General features: G+C 40.8%; 1 protein-coding gene and 1 non-coding gene across 8 annotated transcripts in view; both read right to left on the bottom strand.

Moving 5' to 3' along the window:
* The window catches only part of BICDL1 (BICD family like cargo adaptor 1), a 107,622-nt gene that overhangs the window by 32,417 nt on the left and 53,376 nt on the right, over positions 1–21,829 (bottom strand). The gene's annotated exons all lie outside the window — the stretch shown is intronic.
* On the bottom strand, positions 17,009–17,111 carry LOC116528141. Its single transcript, XR_004258877.1, has one exon. It is a non-coding gene; the product is annotated as a small nucleolar RNA U13 (small nucleolar RNA).

The following is a 21,829-nucleotide window of genomic DNA, read 5'->3' as shown; positions in this document are numbered from 1 at the left end:
TTTGGAAGGTAGAAGCTGGTGGATCACCTAAGGTCAGGAGTTCCAGACTAGCCTGGCCCACATGGAGAAACCCCATTTCTACTAAAAATACAAAAATTAGAGGGGGATGGTGGGGGGCACCTGTAGTCCAGCTACTCAGGAGGTTGAGGCAGAATTGCTTGAACCCAGGAAGCGGAGGTTGCAGTGAACCAAGAGTATGGTATTATACTCCAGCCTGGGTGACAACAGCTAAACTCCATCACCCATCCCCCAAAAATTGTCTTTTTCTAATAGAAGGTAGGGCCCGGCCCATCAGGAAATCATATGCTATAGTTTGATATCCTATACTGAATTCAGTTGATTGTTGAGATTTCAAACATACTTAGATTTGCAAAGCACTGGGTAATTTAGGTAGCTGATCTTATTCCTAGCATCACCACTTTGACATGAATCACTCAAAAACGAAGCCATAGAGATGCACTGAGGCTGCAAATCCAGTCCAGCTGGTACAAAATGCTTCTGTAGACTATCTCCTCTCAAAGTGATCTTCTTAGAAATAGAACTTTGTCTCCTCCTACCAGAAAGTTAAACTCCAGAGCCTGAGGTATTAAGCACTAAGCTATAATGTTCCCATTAAATGTCCCCCGACTCCTCAAACATGCCCAGGTACTAGTTTTTTTCTAAAGCTTTTAACCTCCATTTCTCATCTGAATTTCCAACAGCCCTAAGAAGCAGGAATCACTGGCCTCCTTTTTCAGGCAAGGAGATAGAGGCTGCATTGGCCTTTGGCTACCACATCACAGCCACCTTCCAGCCAGGGGGCCAAGCAATTGCCTGTGATCGTGATGGAGGCGATAGATCAATCTGAGTTATAAACCTACCATTTGCAAGGAGCTAATGCACCTTCCAAAGTAAATTATTTTCTTCTTTTTCAGAGATAGAATTTTCACACTTTGGACTTGACTAACACTATGAGTATTAGCTATTTCTGCACATAAATTAAATAATAACTCCTTAAGTTTATATTTAACACTTATGTTCTAAATGCTTTGTGGAAGTTAAATGCTAAATAAGGAAACAAAGCCAGCCTTAGCTCTGGAGTGAATTTCAGAGGTTCTTTGAAGAACCTTTGAAGAAATAGGAGAGTTAGCCAGAGTAACAGCAATCTCTCTGAAGGGACATACTGTGCTCTTGAGAGGAGAGATATCGTGGAAAGACAAAAAGTTTAGTAAAATGGGCCAGGCATGGTTTAATCCCAGCACTTTGGGAGGCCAAGGTGGGAGGACTGCTTGAGCCCAGGAGTTCGAGATCAGCCTGGATAATATGGTGAAACCCTGTCTCTATAAACTTCAAACTCCTAGTAGTAATTGTCCATGAAATTTCTCTGTAATAACTGGAACTTGTCATCCAAGATAATGTCCTTTAAATATTCATCCACAGCATAAAATTCTGCATCAAAGGTGGAGGAGGACAGCCTGAAGCTCTTCCTCTAAGGCATCCATTGCTGTTACTGTTCCCACTGTATGGGCTAGAGGAAGCACTGGACTCCTATCTGATCCAGGGCCTGGCATAGGGCCCAGCCTGCCCTCTGCTCTACAGAACCCTAACCTGCATCAAGGGCAGGTGGTCGGCTGGAAGGAGGCATTGCTGTGCAGGCCACAGCCTGCTCACTCACTGCCCAGCAGGGTCAGTGCTTATGCTCAAGGCCTGGCCTCAGGCTCCTCAGCTGCAGCTACTCGTCTGCCAGGTTTCTACATCCATCTAGGCCATTCTGCCCAATTCATTATTATTATTTTGAGAAGTTCTGCTCTTGTTACTCAGGCTGGAGCATAATGGTATGATCTCGGCTTACTGCAACCTCTGCCTCTGGGGTTCAAGTGATTATCTTACCTCGGCCTCCTGAATAGCTGGGATTACAGGTGCCCGCCACCACGTCTAGCTATTTTTTATATATTTAGTACAGATGGAGTTTTACCATGTTGATCAGGCTGGTCTTGAACTCCTGACCTCAGGTGATCCACCTGCCTCGGCCTCAAAAGTGCTGGGATTACAGACGTGAGCTACTGCACCTGGCCTCAATTCATTCTTATAGCTGAAAACAGCAGACACAAGTCTTATAGTTTACTTACCAAAATGATGAGTTTTGGCTACCATGCCTGACTAAGCAGCCAATAACAACTGTGGCAAAAGACATCTGAAATTATAGGTGATATAAAATAGATGGGAAGATTTTAATTAAGTTTTTTTTCCATTTTAAACTCTTTTTTTTTTCTATGATAAAAGTCACGAATGTTCAGAGTAAAAACAAAAAAAAAAAAAAAAAAAAGGAAAAAGAACTGAAGAATTAAAATGAAAGTTAAAATATCTACTTATTCCTAGTATTAGTGCCACCCAAGAGAGGTAATCATTATTAGATTTTTCTTGTGAGTCTTTCTAGAAATTTTCTATTCATATGTGTATCTATGTAGATCTATCTTATTCTTTTTAATTATTAGCTAGTATTTATATCATAATTTAGTCCCTACTGGTGAGCATTTCAAGTGTTCCAATTTTTTTTGCTATTATAAACATTGCTGCAAAAAATATCTTTGTTCATCCATCTTTGGACTTGTGGGTAATTTCCCGTAAGTGGAATCAATGGGTAAAATAATATGCACATTCACTTTGAAAGGTATTGCAAAACAGTCCTCTAAAAAGGTTGCATCAATTTATATCCCTATTAACAGTATAAATATGCCTGATACCTGTTTCTCAATACGTGGCCACCACTGGGTATTATGAAATGTTTTAATATTTAGATACTTCTTTTTTGTTTTTAGATACCCATTTCTAATATATTCAAAAACTTAAGTCTCTTTTACTTTCACTTAATACAAATTGCATGATGAAACAAAAGACACTTGAAAAATAGTTGTAGTTCTGTTACAGAATACTAAAAATTTTAACACTCCTAAAACTATCTGAAATAAACTCATAATTTGCTTGGGCGACTATTATTTAATGAATCCTCAAGTTGGCAAAACAAATGAATAGTGTTTTCCTTTCCCTGTTCGTCAGAGTACCATCTAGGACAGATTACTTTCTCCCCACTGAGCAAAGCTGTTCCATCATTACTTTTCTTACGGACATGATTAATAACATATGAACATTTCCCCAAACTAGAACCTTTACATTAAGCTTATTTAAACTTGCCAAAGCAGAACTGTTCACTAATACACTTTCTTGCTACATGGAGGAGAGGAAATTACATTAGTTACACATGAGTATCCATTTACATATTCGTTGAAAGGGAAAAAAATGAACTAATAAACTCAGAAATTATCACAGGAAAGATCTACTATTTTAATATTCTGGCTGAATAACTGAGTTTTACCTTAAGAGAGAAATTCTCAATCTTTCTTCTGCCAGGTGATGATGTATAATGGGCACCTTGGGGGTGGCCCTGAGATGACATTTATTTTAAAATTTAAATGTAATAAAATCCCACTGCAGAATATGGGTATTTAAAAAATACTGCATTTTATTTTTTCCCCCAATCTTTCTACATATATGTATGTGTACAATTACTTATAATCCTGTTTTAATTTTTTAAATTTAGCATTATATCAATAGCACTTCTATATTATTATCATTATTATTTGAGACAAAGTCTCGCTCTGCTGCCAAGACTGGAGTGCAAGGGTGTGATCTTGGCTTACTGCAACCTCTGCCTCCCAGGTTCAAGTGATTCTCCTGCCTCAGTCTCCCAAGGAGTTGGGACTACAGGTGTGTGCTACCACACCTGGCTAAATTTTTTGCATTTTTAGTAGACATGGAGTTTCACCATGTTGGCCAGGCTGGTCTCGAACTCTTGACCTCAGCTGTGCCTGCCTCAGCCTCCCAAAGTGCTGGGATTACAGGTGTGAGCCATCACGCCCAGCCTATTAATTATTTATCCTCATTTTATATGACTGTGTAATATTCCATCAAGTATTTCCTTTACCATTCCCTTATTATTAGGCACATGGGATTTCCCCATATTTTGCAATTATAATGCATTGATGAAGACATGTCACTGGCGTAGTGGTAGAAGAACTTACCTGTGTAGAAGTAGACTGGACAACCTTACTGTGTCAGCAAGATAGATGAATATTCTTTAGAAAAGAAAACCTGGCCAGGTGGCTTACACCTGTAATCCCAGCACTTTGGGAGGCTGAGGTGGGTAGATCACTTGAGTTTAGGAGCTCAAGACCAGTCTGGCCAATGTGGCGAAACTCTATCTCTAATAAAAGAGCAAAAAAATTAGCCAAGTGTAGTGGTACACACCTGTGGTCTCAGCTACTCAGGTGGCTAAGGCAGGAGAACTGCTTGAACCTGGGAGGTAGAGGTTTGCAGTGAGCCAAGATTGCACCACTGCACACCAGCCTGGGCAACAGAGCAAGACTCTGTCTCAAAAAAAGAAAGAAAGAAAGAAATATCAGCATGAATTTACATTTTTTTTGTTTTTTTGAGATGAAGTTTCGCCCCGTTGCCCAGGCTGGAGTTCAATGGTGTAATCTCAGTTCACTGCAACCTCCACCTCCCGGGTTCAAGCAATTCTCCTGCCTCAGCCTCCCGAGTAGCTGGGATTACAGGCGTGTGCCACCATACCTGGCTACTTTTATATTTTTAGTAGAGACAGGGTTTCTCCATGTTGGTCAGGCTGGTCTCGAACTCCTAACCTCATATGATTCCACCCACCTTGGCCACCCAAAGTGCTGGGATTATAGGCGTGAGCCACTGCAGCCATCTTTTTTTTTTTTTTTTTGAGAGGGAGTTTCACTCTTATTACCCAGGCTGGAGTGCACTGGTGAAATCTCAGCTCATTGTAACCTCCACCTCCCGGGTTCAAGCAATTCTCCTACCTTAGCCTCTCAAATAGGTGGGATTAGGTGCCTGCCACCATGCCTGGCTAAGGTTTTTTTTTTTTTCAGTAGAGATGGGGTTTCACCATATGTTGGTCAGGTTGGTCTTGGAACTCCTGACCTCAGGTGATCCGCCCACCTCAGCTCCCCAAAGTGCTGGGACTACAAGTGTGAGCCACCATACCCAGCCTTACGATTTTTAATGTATAGACACAAATGAGGAGTCTGATAAACACACGTGTTTATGGGTGTGTTTATGAGCATACATATACTTATTCCCTAGCTCTGTCCTCTGAGAGGGCCAAAATATAATGACACTCTAGTAGCAATACATACACCCTAGTGCTCAAATCTTGGTTTCCCTATGTCATTCCCTAATAAATGAACTAAGGCTCCTTGGAGAAAAGGCTAGTTTCAGGTTTGGGGCAGGAAAAACACAGATGAGGCTGGAATATCTCATGGTACTAGAAAGTAAGAAAGTACTCAGAAAATAATGGTGGAACATGAAAAACATGATGGTTGACACAGGAGTCAATCTGAAGGAGCTCCCAATGGCTAAGGCAAGGACTGTTTAAACAATAAACAAATAATGATGGTAAGGGACTATAACACATAGGATAAATATTCATGAGTCTACACTGATAAACAATTCAATAAACAAACAGGGGAGGATCCAAGATGGCCAATTAGGAGCAGCTCAGGATTGCAGCTCCCAGTGAAAGCATGGAGGGTGAGTGGACGCTGCACTTCCAGACGGATTTTTATTGCCCACGGACCAGGAGATTCCCAGGTGGAGGAGCCCCACGGGTCGTCAGTGCAGCTGTTTTGGCTGGCGTGGCTGTTTTGCCAGCGCCCCGGCACAGTGGTTCTCCGTACAAAATACACAAGTCTGGGCACCGTTTTAGCTGGCAATTGGAGCTCTGGGAAGGCAGAGTCGCTCATTCATCTGATTAAAGAGGGGACTGAAACAGGGAGCCAGGCCAGGAGATTCCAGGGCAAAAAAGCGCCAGGAATCTCAGCGCTGCTGTTTCAGCTGGCGCAGTGGGTTACCACACGGGAAATCACACAGATCCCGGCACCTTTTCAACAGGCGACTGGAACACCTGGGAGATAGTCCACCGTTCAACTGAAAAAAAAAAAAAAAAAAAAAAAAAAAAAAAAAGGCTCTGAGGCAGGGAGCCAGGTGATCAGGCTCAGCTGGTCCCACTCCCACAAAAAAACAGCAATGGGAAATGCTCTGGATTGAGAGTTTCACAGCAAGCACAGCTGAATCCGGGATGGTCCAGCTCTGTGGGGGAGGGGCGTCTGCCATTACTGAGGCAGTCCACCACTACGGAGGTAGTTTGCCATTGCTGAGGCAGCCCACCATTACAGAGACAGTCCACCATTATAGAGGTGAGGCGCCACTGCCAAGGCAGTTCTAACTACACCCATATAAACAGGACTACAGGGAAGTTTACACAGCAGCTAGGCGGAGCCCACAGCAGCTCAGCAAAGCCTCTGCGGGCAGACAGTGACTAGGCTGCCTCCTTTCTGGGCAGGGCAGCCCTGAAAAAAGGCAGCAGCACAACAGAAACTCATAAATAAAGCCCTAACTCCCCAGGACAGAGCACCTGGGGGGGAAAAAAGGGGGGCATTTATGAGTTCTGCTGTAGCAGACTTAAATGTACCTGCCCAGCAGCTCTGAATGAACAACAGAGCTGCTCACAGCTCAGCACTTGAGCTCCTATAAAGGACAGGCTGTCTCCTCAAGCAGCTCCCTGACCCCCGTATATCCAAAGAGTCACCTCATAAAGGAGAGCTCAGACTGACATCTGGTGGGTATCCTTCTGGGACAAAGATAGCAGAAGAAGAAACTGGCAGCAACCCTTAATGTTCTGCAGCTGCTGCAGGTGATCCCCAAGGCAAGCAGTCCTACAGCAGAGGAGCCAGACTGTTAGAAGGAAAACTAAGAAACAAAAAGAAGTAACTTCATCATCAACAAACTGGACGTCCACTCAGAGACCCAATCTGAAAATCAACAACTACAAAGACGACAGGTGGATAAATCCACAAAGATGGGAAGAAACCAGCGCAAAAAGGATGAAAACATCCGAAACCAGAACGCTTCGCCTCCTACAAGGGATCACAACTCTTCACCAGCAAGGGAACAAGGCTAGATGGAGAATGAGTGTGATGAATTGACAGAATCACGCTTCAGAAGGTGGGTAATAAGAAACTTCTGTGAGTTAAAAGAATATGTTCTAACCCAATGCAAAGAAACTAAGAACGCTGAAAAAGGATTTGACAAAATGCTAACAGAATAAACAACTTAGAGAGGAATATAAGTGAATTGATGGAGCTGAAAAACACAACACGAAAACTTCGTGAAGCATACACAAGTTTCAACAGCCAAACTGACCAAGCAAAAGAATGGATATCAGAGGTTGAAGATCAACACAATGAAATAAAACGAGAAGGCAAGATAAGAGAAAAAAGGGTAAAAAGAAATGAACACAGTCTCCAAGAAATATGGGAATATGTGAAAAGACCTAATCTACATTTGATAGGGGTACCTGAATGTGACAAAGAGAATGAATCCAAGCTGGAAAATACTCTTCCTGGATATTATCCAGGAAAACTTCCCCAGCCTAGCAAGGTAGGCCAATATTCAAGTCCAGAAAATACAGAGAACACCACAAAGATATGCCTCAAGAAGAGCAACCCCAAGGCACATAATTGTTAGATTCACCAGGGTTGAAATGAAGGAGAAAATGCTAAGGGCAGCCAGAGAGAAAGGTCGGGTTACCCACAAAGGGAAGCCCATCAGACTCACAGCAGATCTCTCAGCAGAAATCCTACAAGCCAGAAGAGAGTGGGGGCCAATATTCAACATCCTTAAAGAAAAGAACTTTCAACCCAGAATTTCATATCCAGCCAAACTAAGCTTCATAAGTGAAGGAAAAATAAAATCCTTTGTGAACAAGCAAGTACTCAGAGATTTCATCACCACCAGGCCTGCTTTACAAGAGCTCCTTAAAGAGGCACTAAACATAGAAAGGAACAACCAGTACCAGCCACTCCAAAAACATACCAAATGGTAAAGAACATCAACACAATGAAGAAAGCGCATCAACTAATGGGCAAAACAGCCAGCTAGCATCAAAATGGCAGGATCAAATTCACACATAATATTAACCCTAAATGTAAATGGGCTAAATGCCCCAATCAAAAGACACAGACTGGCAAATTGGATAAAAAGCCAAAACCCAGCGGTGCTATATCCAGGAAACCCATCTCACATGCAAGGATACACAAAGGCTCAAAATAAAGGGATGGAGGAAGATTTGCCAAGCAAATGGAGAGCAAAAAAAGCAAGAGTTACAATTCTCGTCTCTGATAAAATAGACTTTAAACCAACAAAGATCAAAAGAGACAAAAAAGGACATTACATAATGGTAAAAGGATCAATGCAACAAGAAGAGCTAACGATCCTAAATATATACGCACCCAATACAGGAGCACCCAGATACATAAGGCAAGTTCTTAATGACTTACAAAGAGACTTAGACTCCCACACAATCATAGTGGGAGACTTTAACATCCCATTGTCAATATTAGACAGATCAACGAGACAGAAAATTAACAAGGATATCCAGGACTTGAACTCAGACCTGGAGCAAGCAAACCTAATAGACATTTACAGAACTCTCCACCCCAAATCCACAGAATATACATTCTTCTCAGCACCACATTGCACCTACTCTAAAATTGACCACATAATTGGAAGTAAATCACTCCTCAGCAAATGCAAAAGAACGGAAATCATAACAAACAGTCTCTCAGACCACAGTGCAATCAAGTTAGAACTCAGAATTCAGAAACTAACTCAGAACAGCACAGCTTCATGGAAACCGAACAACTGGCTCTTGAATGTTGACTCGATAAACAACGAAATGACGGCAGAAACAAAGATGTTCTTTGAAACCAGCGAGAACGAAGACACAGTATACCAGACTCTCTGGGACACATTTAAAGCAGTCTCTAGAGGAAAATATATAGCAATAAATGCCCACATGAGAAGCAGGAAGCGATCTAAAATTGACACCCTATTGTCAAAATTGAAAGAGGTAGAGGAGCAAGATCAAAAAAACTCAAAACCCAGCAGAAGACAAGAAATAACTAAGATCAGAGCAGAATTGAAGGAGATAGAGACACAAAAAACCCTTCAAAAAATCAATAAATCCAGGAGCTGGTTTTTCGAAAAGATCAACAAAATAGACCACTAGCCAGACTAATAAAAAAGAAAAGAGAGAATAATCAAATAGATGCAATAGAAAACGATAAAGGCATATCATCACAGATTCCACAGAAATTCAAACCATCATCAGAGATTATTACAAACAACTCTATGCACATAAACTAATAAACCTGGAAGAAATGGATAAATTCCTGGACACTTGCCTCCTCCCAAGCCTAAACCAGGAAGAAGCCGAAACCCTGAACAGACCCATAACAAGGTCTGAAGTTGAGGCAGCAATTAAGAGCTTACCGCCCAAAAAAAGCCCAGGTCCAGACGGGTTCACAGCCGAATTCTACGAGACATACAAAGAGGAGCTGGTACCATTCCTTCTGAAACTATTCCAAACAATCCAAAAAGAGGGAATCCTTCCCAAATCATTTTATGAGACCAATATCATCCTGATACCAAAACCCAGCAGAAACTCAGCAAGAAAAGAAAACTTCAGGCCAATATCAATGATGAACACAGAGGCAAAAATCTTCAATAAAATACTGGAAAACTGATTGCAACAGCACATCGAAAAGCTTATCCACCATGATCAAGTAGGATTCATCCCAGGGATGCAAGGCTGTTTCAACATAGGCAAGTCTATAAACATAATTCACCACATAAACAGAACCAAAGACAAAAACCACATGATTATCTCAACTGATGCAGAGAAGGCCTTTGACAAAATTCAACAGCCCTTTATGCTAAAAACCCTCAATAAACTAGGTATTGATGGAATGTATCTCAAAATAATAAAAGCTATTTATGACAAACCAACAGCCAATATCATACTGAATGGGCAAAAACTGGAAGCATTCCCTTTGAAATCTGGCACTAGATAAGGATGCCCTCTCTCACCACTCCTATTCAATATAGTACTGGAAGTTCTAGTCAGAGCAATCAGGCAAGAAAACGAAATAAAGGGCATACAAATAGGAAAGGAGGACGTCAAATTGTCTCTATTTGCAGATGACATGATTGTATATCTAGCAGAACCCATCGTCTCGGCCCAAAATCTCCTGAAACTGATAAGCAACTTCAGCAAAGTCTCAGGATACAAAATCAATGTGCAAAAATCATAAGCATCCCTATACACCAATAACAGACTTAAAGAGAGCCAAATCAAGAACGAACTGCCATTCACAATTGCTACAAAGAGAATAAAATACCTAGGAATATAACTAACAAAGAACATAAAGGGCCTCTTCAAGGAGAACCACAAACCACTGCTCAACAAAATAAGAGAGGACACAAACAGATGGAGAAACGTTCCATGTTCATGGTTAGGAAGAATCAGTATCGTGAAAATGGCCATACTGCCCAAAGTAATTTACAGATTCAATGCTATCTCCATCAAGCTACCTATGACCTTCTTCACAGAACTGGAAAAAACCACCTTAAACTTCATATGGAACCAAAAGAGAGCCTGCATAGCCAAGTCAATTCTAAGCAAAAAGAACAAAGCAGGAGGCATCACACTACCAGACTTCAAACTATCCTACAAGGCTACAGTAATCAAAACAGCACGGTACTGGTACTAAAACAGAGATTAGACCAATGGAACAAAACAGAGGCCTCGGAGGCAACACAACACATCTACAACCATCTGATCTTTGACAAACCTGACAAAAACAAGCAATGGGGAAACGATTCCCTGTTTAATAAATGGTGTTGGGAAAACTGGCTAGCCATGTGCAGAAAGCAGAAACTGGACCCCTTCCTGACACCTTACACTAAAATTAACTCCAGATGGATTAAAGACTTAAACAAGACCTAACACCATAAAAACCCTAGAAGAAAATCTAGAAAAAACCATTCAGGACATAGGTGTAGGCAAGGACTTCATGACCAAAACACCAAAAGCATTGGCAACAAAAGCCAAAATAGACAAATGGGACCTAATCAAACTCCACAGCTTCTGCACAGCAAAAGAAACAGTCATTAGAATGAATCAGCAACCAACAGAATGAGAAAAAATTTTTGCAGTCTACCCATCTGACAAAAGGCTGATATCCAGAATCTACAAAGAACTAAAACAAATTTACAAGAAAAAAACAAACAAGCCCATTCAAAAGTGGGCGAAGGATATGAACAGACACTTTACAAAAGAAGACATACACGAGGTCAACAAACATGTGAAAAAATGCTCATCATCACTGGTCATTAGAGAAATGCAAATCAAAACTACATTGAGATAGAATCTCATGCAAGAATGGTGATCATTAAAAAATCTGGAGACAACGGGTGCTGGAGAGGATGTGGAGAAATAGGAACACATTTACACTGTTGGTGGGAGTGTAAATTAGTTCAACCATTGTGGAAGACAGTGCGGCGATTCCTCAAGGACCTAGAAATAGAAATTCCATTTGACCCAGCAATCCCATTACTGGGTATATACCCAAAGGATTATAAATCGTTCTACTATCAGGACACATGCACATAAATGTTCACTGCAGCACAGTTTACAATAGCAAAGCCCTGGAACCAACCCAAATGTCCATCAATGATAGACTGGACAGGGAAAATGTGGCACATATACACCATGGAATATTATGCAGCCATCAAAAACGATGAGTTCATGTCCTTTGTAGGGACATGGATGAAACCGGAAACCATCATTCTCAGCAAACTGACACAAGAACAGAAAATCCAACACCGCATGTTCACACTCGTAGGTGGGTGTTGAACAATGAGAACACATGGACACAGGGAGGGGAGCATCACACACTGCTGTCTGTTGGAGGGAAATAGGGGAGGGACAGCGGGGGGTGGGGAGTTGGGGAGAGATAGCATGGGGAGAAATGCCAGATATAGGTGATGGGGAGGAAGGCAGCAAATCATACTGCCATGTGTGTACCTATGCAATAATCTTGCATGTTCTTCACATGTACCCCAAAACCTAAAATGGAATTAAAAAAAAAGACAGGGGAGGGGGCAGGAAAGGGCTGTTCTCCTTTACAGAATAAATGTAGAAGAAATGATGAAAATAGATAATCAGGCTGGCTACGGTGGCTCATACCTATAATCCCAGCACTTTGGGAAGCTGAGGTGGGTGGATCATGTGAGGTCAGGAGTTCAAGACCAAGCTGGCTAACATGGTGAAACCCCACCTCTACTAAAAATACAAAATTTAGCCGACTGTGGTAGCTGGCACCTGTAGTTCCAGCTACTGAGGAGGCTGAGGCAGGAAAATTGCTTGAACCTGGGTGGTGGAGGTAGCAATGAGACAAGACTGTGCCCTGTACTCCAGCCTGGGTGACAGAGCAAGACTCTGCCTCAAAAAAGAAAAGAAAATGATCATTAGGCAAGCATCACAGTAACTGCTGCAGGCAAGATTACAGAATACAGAATGAATGTTAAAATTTGTGGGCAAAAGTTTCATGAGAAACAGGATATCTTCATATCCTTAAAGTACCTCTTCATAAGATTTACTGATTTAGGGAGGCTGAGGTGGGTGGATCACAAGGTCAGGAGGTTGAGACCAGCCTGGCCAACAGGGTGAAACCCCATCTCTACTAAAAATATAAAAATTAGCTAGCCGTGGTGGTGGGCGCCTGTAGTCCCAGCTACTCGAGAGGCTGAGGCAGGAGAATCACTTGAACTTGGGACACAAAGGTTGCAGTGAGCTGAGATTGTGCCACTGGACTCCAGCCTGGGCAACAGAGCAAGACTCCATTTCGAAAATAAATTTATTGATTTATTAATTGCAAAGGAAAAAATCACTTACAGTGGGGAGCCTGGCAAATGCTACCTTAACCAAGCAGTCAAAGTTAACATCACCAGTAAAAAGACACGACAATATCACATGTCCTCCATATGATGTACTGAGGAGGGCCCAACTGTACTTTTCTGCCATTTTTGGGAAGACTGTATAGCCTCAATCTAACTGACAAAACATTAGACAAACTCAAATGAATGACTTTGTACCCGATAATTGATCAACAGTCTTCAAAAGTATCAAGTTCAAGAGAAACAGACCATTCAGAATGAACCATAATCAATTAAAACAGAAATGAATGAAAGAGGGAAGGAAGGAGGGAAGGGGAGAGGGGAGAGGGTGGAGGGGGGAGAGGGGAGAAAATCAAGGCCAGGCATGGTGGCTCATGTTTGTAATCCCAGCACTTTGGGAGGCCAACACAGGCAGATCACAAGGTCAGGAGTTCAAGATCAGCCTGGCCAACATAGTGAAACCCCATCTCTACTAAAAGTAGAAAAAAATTAGCCAGGCATGGTGGCGAGCGCCTGTAGTCCCAGCTACTTGGGAGGCTGAGGCAGGTAATCGCTTGAATCTGGGAGGCAGACGTTGCAGTGAGCCAAGATTGTGCCACTGCACTCCAGCCTGGGCAACACAGTAAGACTCTGTCTCAAAAAAAAAAGACTGACAAACTGGCAGAAATTGGAGGAGAGAAAAGAAACATGACAATTAAGGACAACATGGGAGTCTGAACTAGATCCTGGTGCAGAAGAAGTAGATTTGTGGAGAAATTGTCAAAATTCTGGTATGTAGATTAATTAATACTAGTGTCTCAATATTAATTCCCTGGTTTTGATAACTGCACTATGATTACAAAAGATGTTAACATTAAGGGGAGCTGGATGAAGAGTATCTGAGAATCCATATTGCTTTTGTAGCTTCTTTTTAAGTCTAACTTTTAAAAATCCCAAACTAGTTTTGCCCCCAAGACACTTAATGGAAGACGACGCAAATCCTCTCTGGAGGACAGTACCATTAATCCAAAGATCAAATAATCTCCATAAATAGTTTTCGAATAAAAACAAGCAGATTATAGGAAAAAAATTAAAAACAAACATACACCATGGAAACAAGGACTCATTAGGAAGAAGTGGTAGAAACAGATTCATAAACACTTCAGATCCTAATATTATCAGATGTAGATTATATAACTGTGCTATGTTTAGAGAAATAAAAAGATTAAAAACATCTCCAGGGCACTGGGCGCAGTGGCTCATGCCTACAATCCCAGCACTTTGGGAAGCCAAGGCATGAGAATCAAGAGGTCAAGAGTTCAAGATCAGCCTGGTCAATATGGTGAAACCACACCTCTACTACAAATACAAAAATTAGCCAGGCATGGTGGTGCATGCCTGTAATCCCAGGTACTCAAGAGGCTGAGGCAGGAGAATTGCTTGAACCCAGGAGGCAGAGATTGCAGTGAGCCTAGATCAGGCCATTGCACTCCAGCTCTGGGTGACAGAGCAAGACTCTGTCTTGTGGTGGGGTGGAGGGAATCTTGGTCAGGTGTGGTGGCTCATGCCTGTAATCCCAGCAATTTGGGAGGCTGAGGCAGGAGGATCACCAGAGGTTGGGAGTTCAAGAACAGCCTGATGAACATGGAGAAATCTCATCTCTACTAAAAATACAAAATTAGCTGGGCGTGGTGACACATGTCTGTAATCCCAGCTACTCAGGAGGCTGCAGCAAGAGAATCACTTGAACCCAAGAGGTGGAGGTTGAGGTGAACTGAAATAGCACCACTGCACCCCAGCCCGGGCAGCTGGGCAACAAGAGTGAAACTGTCTCAAAAAAAAAAAAAAAAAAAATCTCCAGGAAAGAGGAAAATGTAAAATATAACGTTCTCAGGTTGGGAAAAGATCCAAGATATCTAGAAATAAAAAATAATAACTTAAAATTAAAAACCCAGACCAGGTGCAGTGGCTCACGCTTGTAATCCCAGCACTTTTGGAGGCCAAGGTGGGAAGATCACTTGAGGCCTGGAGTTCAAGACCAGCCTGGGCAACATAGAAAAACCCTGACTCTACTAAAAATATAAAAATTAGCTGTGCATGGTGGCACATGTCTGTTAATCCCAGCTACTTGGGAGGCTGAGGTATGAGAATCACCTGAACCTAGGAGGCAGAGGTTGCAATAAGCCAAGATCATACCATTGCACACTAGCCTGGGCAACAGTCAGATTCTGTCTCAAACAAAAACAAACCCCCTCCCCACAAAACTCAATGGGTAGTATCAAAATTAAAGACTTCTAAGCATTAGAAGACATCATTAAGAAGATAAATCTATAAAGCTCAGATTGGAATAATGTTTATAACACGTATATCTAACTTATATTCATGTACTGAGAAGGGCCTAACTGTTCTTTTGTGCTATTTTTGGGAAGACTGCATAGCCTCAATCTAACTGACAAAACATTAGACAAACCCAAATGAATGACTTTGTACTTTCAGAATATATGAATTCAGAATATATGAAAACCTCCAACTCAAAAAAAAGACACCTAATTTTTTAAATGAGTAAAACATTTGAACATACTTCACAGACAAAGATAAATGAATGGCCAATAGGCACATGAAAAAGTGCTCCACATCATTAGTGACCAGGGAAATGTAAATTAAAACCACAATGAGATACTACTACATACTCATAGGAAGGCTACAATTATAAAGACCACCACCACAAAATGCTGGGAATGCCAACAACTGGAATTCCCAAACATTGTTGGTGGGAGGGTAAAATGGCATAACCTACTTTGGGGGAAAAAAGCTTTGCAGTTTCTTATTAACCTAATGGACAGAGTTTAAGAACACATGTGATAACTGAAGGGAAAATTACCAAATTAGAACACTAGTCAGAAGGAATTATCTACACTACAATACAGAGACAAAGATGGAAAATAGAAGAGCTATGTTAGTATATTCCCCGTAAGTTTAAACTGCAGTTCCAGAAAGGATAGAGTGAATGGGAGAGAGGCAATACTTGAGGAAATAATGACTGATAATTTCCTAACAATGAAAAACACCAATTCACAAACTCAAGATGCCCAAAAGAACCCAAAGCAGAATAAATAAAAAGAAATCCATACCTAGATATAAAGAAACTGTGGAACACCAAAGACTAAGAAAGGTGGTCTTAAAAAGAAGATAAAAGATGACCTTTCCAGAGAAAACACTTGGTTCCCCTAATGACCACTAACAGGACCCTTATTAGCAGATCTCTTTAAAATAAAAAGACACATATAAAAATGTAATATGAAAAGACATTTTCTTGCTGAAATCTTTTAGTGGTTCCCTGGTACCAACAGGCACAAAAAGCCTTCTAAGGCCAGTCCCCTGCCATCCTCTAACTCCAATAATTCTTTCCCTTTTATCTTTCTTCTTTCCATAGACAGGCTTCTTCCCTACTTTTCACAGGACTAACTCTTTCTAGACTTAGCTATAGCATCACCTCTTCCCAGAAGCTTTCTGTGCTCCCAGGCATTCCAGAGTAACCCTCCTTTGTGTTCTCAGCACCCCAGGCACAAACTCCAGCAGAGGATATATTACATTTTATGCCAGTTATCCTGAGTCCTTCACCTCATTTTAAGCTTTTTAAGGACAGTGACTATGTCTAATTCATTTTTGTATTCCCAGTAGCTAGTCCAGTGCCTGGCTAAGAAATGCCTGAACTGAATGAAGGATCTTTCAAGACCGAAACAAACTGTCCTTGAGAAATAAAAGTTTAAATGTACAGTAGGTAACTACAGAATGAAATGAAAACAAGAAAAAAATCTCCAAGAAACTAGAGTAGACACACAGACCACAAATTTAAAATAAACATCAACAAAAGTTTAATAAGCCTTTCTGTATGACTAGATTTATCCTAGGTGCTGGGGATAAAACAGAGAAGACAGATCTGGCACCATCTTAGATTTCAACAATGTCAGAGATGGACCTTCCCAAAATAAAAGAGAATCAGTTATTTGAACTCCTTCATTACACAGATGAGGAAACTGAGGCCCAGAAGAGATGCCTTGGTTACAGAGTAAGGGATAGGCAACCAAATAAGATACCAATTTAGGGAGAAAGGGAAAAAATGAAAAAGCAAATCACAAGAAACAAAGAACTATAATTTTTCCCCCCACATCAGACAGGTAATGTGCTGACAACATAATAAGGTTTGAGGAAGGCACATCTTAAAACAAATGTGAAAGCCCAATCATCATGTTTATGAACTACAAAAAAATCAAGGATCTATAATTTTAACAGCAATGCACTTGACAGTGAAAGGCTAAAGAAGGAGAAGAAACTAAAACAAAACTTAGACTTAGCAGAATCCCCATGTTTGCAAATATATATTAATAGGAAAACATTTTCTTTTCCTGGTCTCTCATCCTAGGCTTCAATTAGTTTGAAACTTATTTTATTACCTTAATTTCTTCCCTGCTACACTTTGAGCTCAAGCATTCAGGATATTTATTTAGCACATCATTGGTATTCAATGCATATTTGGAGAATTAATGATTTACGTTTTCTTATTAGAATAAGTCCATTTTCCTTTCAACTTCTACTTTCATTTTTTAAAATAGGGCATCTTCTTTAGAGCTTGCATAGCATTACTTTGCTACCAAACGAAAGCAAACACAGAAATGAATACTTAACAATTTGTTCAGGTGAAAAATATGAGATTTTAACAAACTGAAGCTTCATATTGTTCAAGCTTGTTATTGTGTTTAACAAGTATCTGTTCTCTGAACAACCCAAAGTTTGAAGCCTGAGAAGGCAGATGTTTACCCACATAGCCCACACTGAGTTTCTGGGTTCCTGTACCTTTATGTGGCTATGTGAGAATGGCTGTGGCTTTGGGCATCTGCTGTGCTACCTTACTAATGCTACCTTAGTCCAGACATGAGATGCAGCATATGAAACCCACCCTGTGGCCAAGATGTGTGTACAGGGATGTTCAACGTTTCTGATGGTGAAAAACTGGAGGCAACCTAAATGTTCACCGTTAGCAGACTGGATTAAAAACATTATGGTGTAACAGTGCAATGAAAATGCTATACACATCTACCCCAACATGGAAAGGCTTCAACAATGTAATGCTAAGTTTAAAAAAAAAAAAAAAAAAGCACGTTTGATCCCACTTATATGCAATTATGTGCATATATTTATTTACATGTATACATGCATAGAAGAAAGCTTGTATGGCTATTCTTCAAAATGTCATTAGTAATATCACCTCTGGGGGGTGAGATTCCTGGCAAATTTTTACTTTGGATAAATTACTTTTTAATCAATATCTATTATTATAAATAATATTTAAAAATTACTTTTTAAATAATGTTGGAGGCCAGGCAATCACACCTATAATCCCAGCACTCTGGGAGGCTAAGGTGGGAGGATCACCTGGGGTCAGGAGTTCAAGATAATCCTGGCCAACATAGTGAAATCCTGTCTCTACCAAAAATACAAAAATTAGCCAGGCATAGTGGCACATGCCTGTAATCCAAGCTACTCAGGAGGCTGCGGCAGGACAATCACTTGAACCATGCAGTGGAGGTTGCAGTGAGCAGAGATCACACCATTGCACTCCACCCTGGGCGACAGCGTAAGACTCTGTCTCCAAAAATAAAAATAAATAAATAAAAAATCAAAAACGCCCCCCAAAAAACCCAAAAACAAGCAAACAAAAATAATGTTTGAATATTCTACTGAAATATATATTACCTTTTTTTTTTTTTTTTTCCCTGAGACAGGGTTCCACCCTGTTGCCACACTGGAGTGCAGTGTCGTGATCATGGCTCACAGCAGCCTTGACCTCCCCAGTCACAGGTGGTCCTCCCACCTCAGGCCCACAAGTAGCTGGGACTACAGGAACATGCAACCACACTAGGCTAATCTTTGTTTGTTTGTTTGTTTGTTTTTCGTAGAGACAGGGTTTCATCATGTTGGCCAGGCTGGTCTCAAACTCCTGGGCTCAAGTGATCTGTGTGCCTCAGCCTCTCAAAGTGTTGGCATTGTAGGCATGAGCCACCGTGCCTGGTCTATCTCATTTGTTGATGCAAAATATTTATTTTTCCATCAAACTATTGATTCATTTGGCATGCTTTTGGCTGGAGGTTGTATTATCTTAATAATCAGGAGAAATAAAGACTAAGAGTTCAAGGCTACCGCAAGCTATGATCATGCCTGCAAATAGCTACTATACTCCAGCCTCGGTAACACAGCAAGACCTCTGTCTCTTGGAAAAAAAAAAAAAAAAAAAGGTAAATTCATAAGACATCAACCTAAGGAGAAAGGTGAAAGAAAAAAATTGTGTTGGTAACATCAAACAAAGATCAGGAATTTTAATAATAATGAGGCTGGGGCGAGTGATACAATAATCATAACAAATTAAGAAAGTGTAAGCTTAGAAAGATTGAGGGAGGAAAGGTGTCATTTGCTTTTTTTTTTTTTTTTAAGACCTTCAATTTTGAAAATGCACAAAGTTTCATGTTCCTGTGAGAGATATAAAGTATGAGACACAATCTTCATTCTTAAGTAGCTGAAGATGAGATGAAGCCTTATGAAGCAGCCAATAAAAGCACAAAATATTTGTATAAACTGGCAGGTGATTTGAGACGTACACAAATAACTCAAGGCAGAATACAGGAATTATCTTAAGAACAGACAAAGTACATAGCTGTATGAACTTGAGAAAATTATCTAACCACTCTATACCTCAGTTTCCTCATCTGAAAGATCAGGTGATGCAAAAAAATACCTTTCAAGTTATGCTAGCATTAAAATGAAATAATGTATAAGAAATGTTTAGCACAGATCAAATATGTAATACACTATAGCTATAATTATTTATGATAAACTGAAAATTCCAAATAGAATATTGGCTTTAGCTCAAAGGAAAACATGCAATTTGAGAGTTGAAGCTTCAGAGGTAATCTTTTTCAAAGCCCTAATTTTGCAGGTGATGAAACTGAGGCATGGGTCAACAAAGTTAGGCCCATGAAGATATAATTTGAGTGAAGGTTCCTGCCCAAGATCACAGAACTTGTTAGCTCCTGACTCCCATTTCAGTTTCTTTCCAGTTCATTACCCCTTTTTAAGTCAAAACAAATAGTCACATATTGGATGATTTCCAGGGATGACAAAAACTCATCCCCTGGAATGAGGAAGGTCTGATGCCCCTAACAATGTTATTAATCATGTGAGGAATGCCTAATAAAGTCAGTGCTTTACTGGACATACTGTTTATAGGAGGCATGTATAAAAGCCACTATGTGACATCAAGAAGGTATATACCCACTATATAGGGGCATGTTTAATTTTATTTGAACTAATATCTAAATTAGAGCACAATAAAAGTTTTGTTATTATCCTTTCAGTCACTATCAGAAACGTAATCCCTCAGCATCAAAGACCAGCACAGCAGTACAAGCTTTAATTGAAAATGAAAAAAGGACAAATGTTAATGCTGCCTTTGTTTCTGGAAAAGGACTATTATTCACTGTCAGATCCTTACTGCTGGTTATTAAAAACATTTCAGCGGGCGCGGTGGCTCAAGCCTGTAATCCCAGCACTTTGGGAGGCCGAGGCGGGTGGATCACGAGGTCAAGAGATCGAGACCATCCTGGTCAACACGGTGAAACCCCGTCTCTACTAAAAATACAAAACATTAGCTGGGCATGGTGGCGCGTGCCTGTAATCCCAGCTACTCAGGAGGCTGAGGCAGGAGAATTGCCTGAACCCAGGAGGTGGAGGTTGCGGTGAGCCGAGATCACGCCATTGCACTCCAGCCTGGGTAACAAGAGCAAAACTCCGTCTCAAAAAAAAAAAAAAAAAAAACACAAAAAAAAAACATTTCAGAAGTCAGAATATATCTTTTAATTTTTAAATATTATATGAGGACTCATAATAAAACAGGCCCCAGATATTACCAATACACTACATTGTACTCACAATTGGAGCTTTTTTTTTTTTCTTAACCAAAATGACACAATCCTCTGTGTTAACTTGATGGCCAGACACTTTGTTCCAACTCCAACATGGATGCAACACTACTATGCTTTGAACTGGGGATAGAGAGATAAATAAGACATAGTTCCTGTGGAAAACTCAAGGTCTAAAAAGAACATAGGCTCTTCTCTATCAGTTACTGTATTGTGTGACCACAGTCTGTGTCTTAGGTTCTTCCCTTAAGTTTAGGAGAAAGTAGTACCTACCTCATAAGGTTGAATGACTGAAATAAACACATGTAAAGTGCTTGGAACAGTGTCTGGTACACAGTAGGCAGTACATGTGCTAGCTGTTGCCGTTACTGTATTCACCTCCATCATTATTATAAGCCAGCTCTAATAACCTGAAAGATCAACCCTGACTTTAGAGCGGATGTTTAAGTCACTAGCACAGAAGAGTTTAACAGATTAAATGTAAATAAGAGCAGACCTTAAAGAGCCCAAGAAAGAGCTTAAAATCTGGCACAGGGACAGATGAAAGACAGAGAGAAAGACACCCATAACAGAGGCAGAGTTGTAGGGAATTTAGACACTTGCTTTCATCTATGAGTGGTAGTTAGTAATAACAGAGAGAACTTAAAAAGGCTTGCAGCTAAAGGGGGAGAGTGGATATAAAAATGCAACCAAGGCCGGGCGCGGTGGCTCAAGCCTGTAATCCCAGCACTTTGGGAGGCCGAGGCGGGTGGATCACGAGGTCAAGAGATCGAGACCATCCTGGTCAACACGGTGAAACCCCGTCTCTAATAAAAATACAAAAAATTACCTGGGCGTGGTGGCGCGTGCCTGTAATCCCAGCTACTCAGGAGGCTGAGGCAGGAGAATTGCCTGAACCCAGGAGGCAGAGGTTGCGGTGAGCCGAGATCACGCCATTGCACTCCAGCCTGGGTAACAAGAGCGAAACTCCGTCCCCCCAATAAATAAATAAATAAATAAATAAATAAATAAATAAA

The sequence above is a fragment of the Sapajus apella genome, unplaced genomic scaffold, assembly GCF_009761245.1.
Source record: "Sapajus apella isolate SASKATOON/1434 unplaced genomic scaffold, GSC_monkey_1.0 scaffold2, whole genome shotgun sequence".
Lineage (NCBI taxonomy): Eukaryota > Metazoa > Chordata > Mammalia > Primates > Cebidae > Sapajus > Sapajus apella.
The sequence above is the reverse complement of the archived record's forward strand: the minus strand, read 5'-3'. Positions and strand labels throughout refer to the sequence as shown.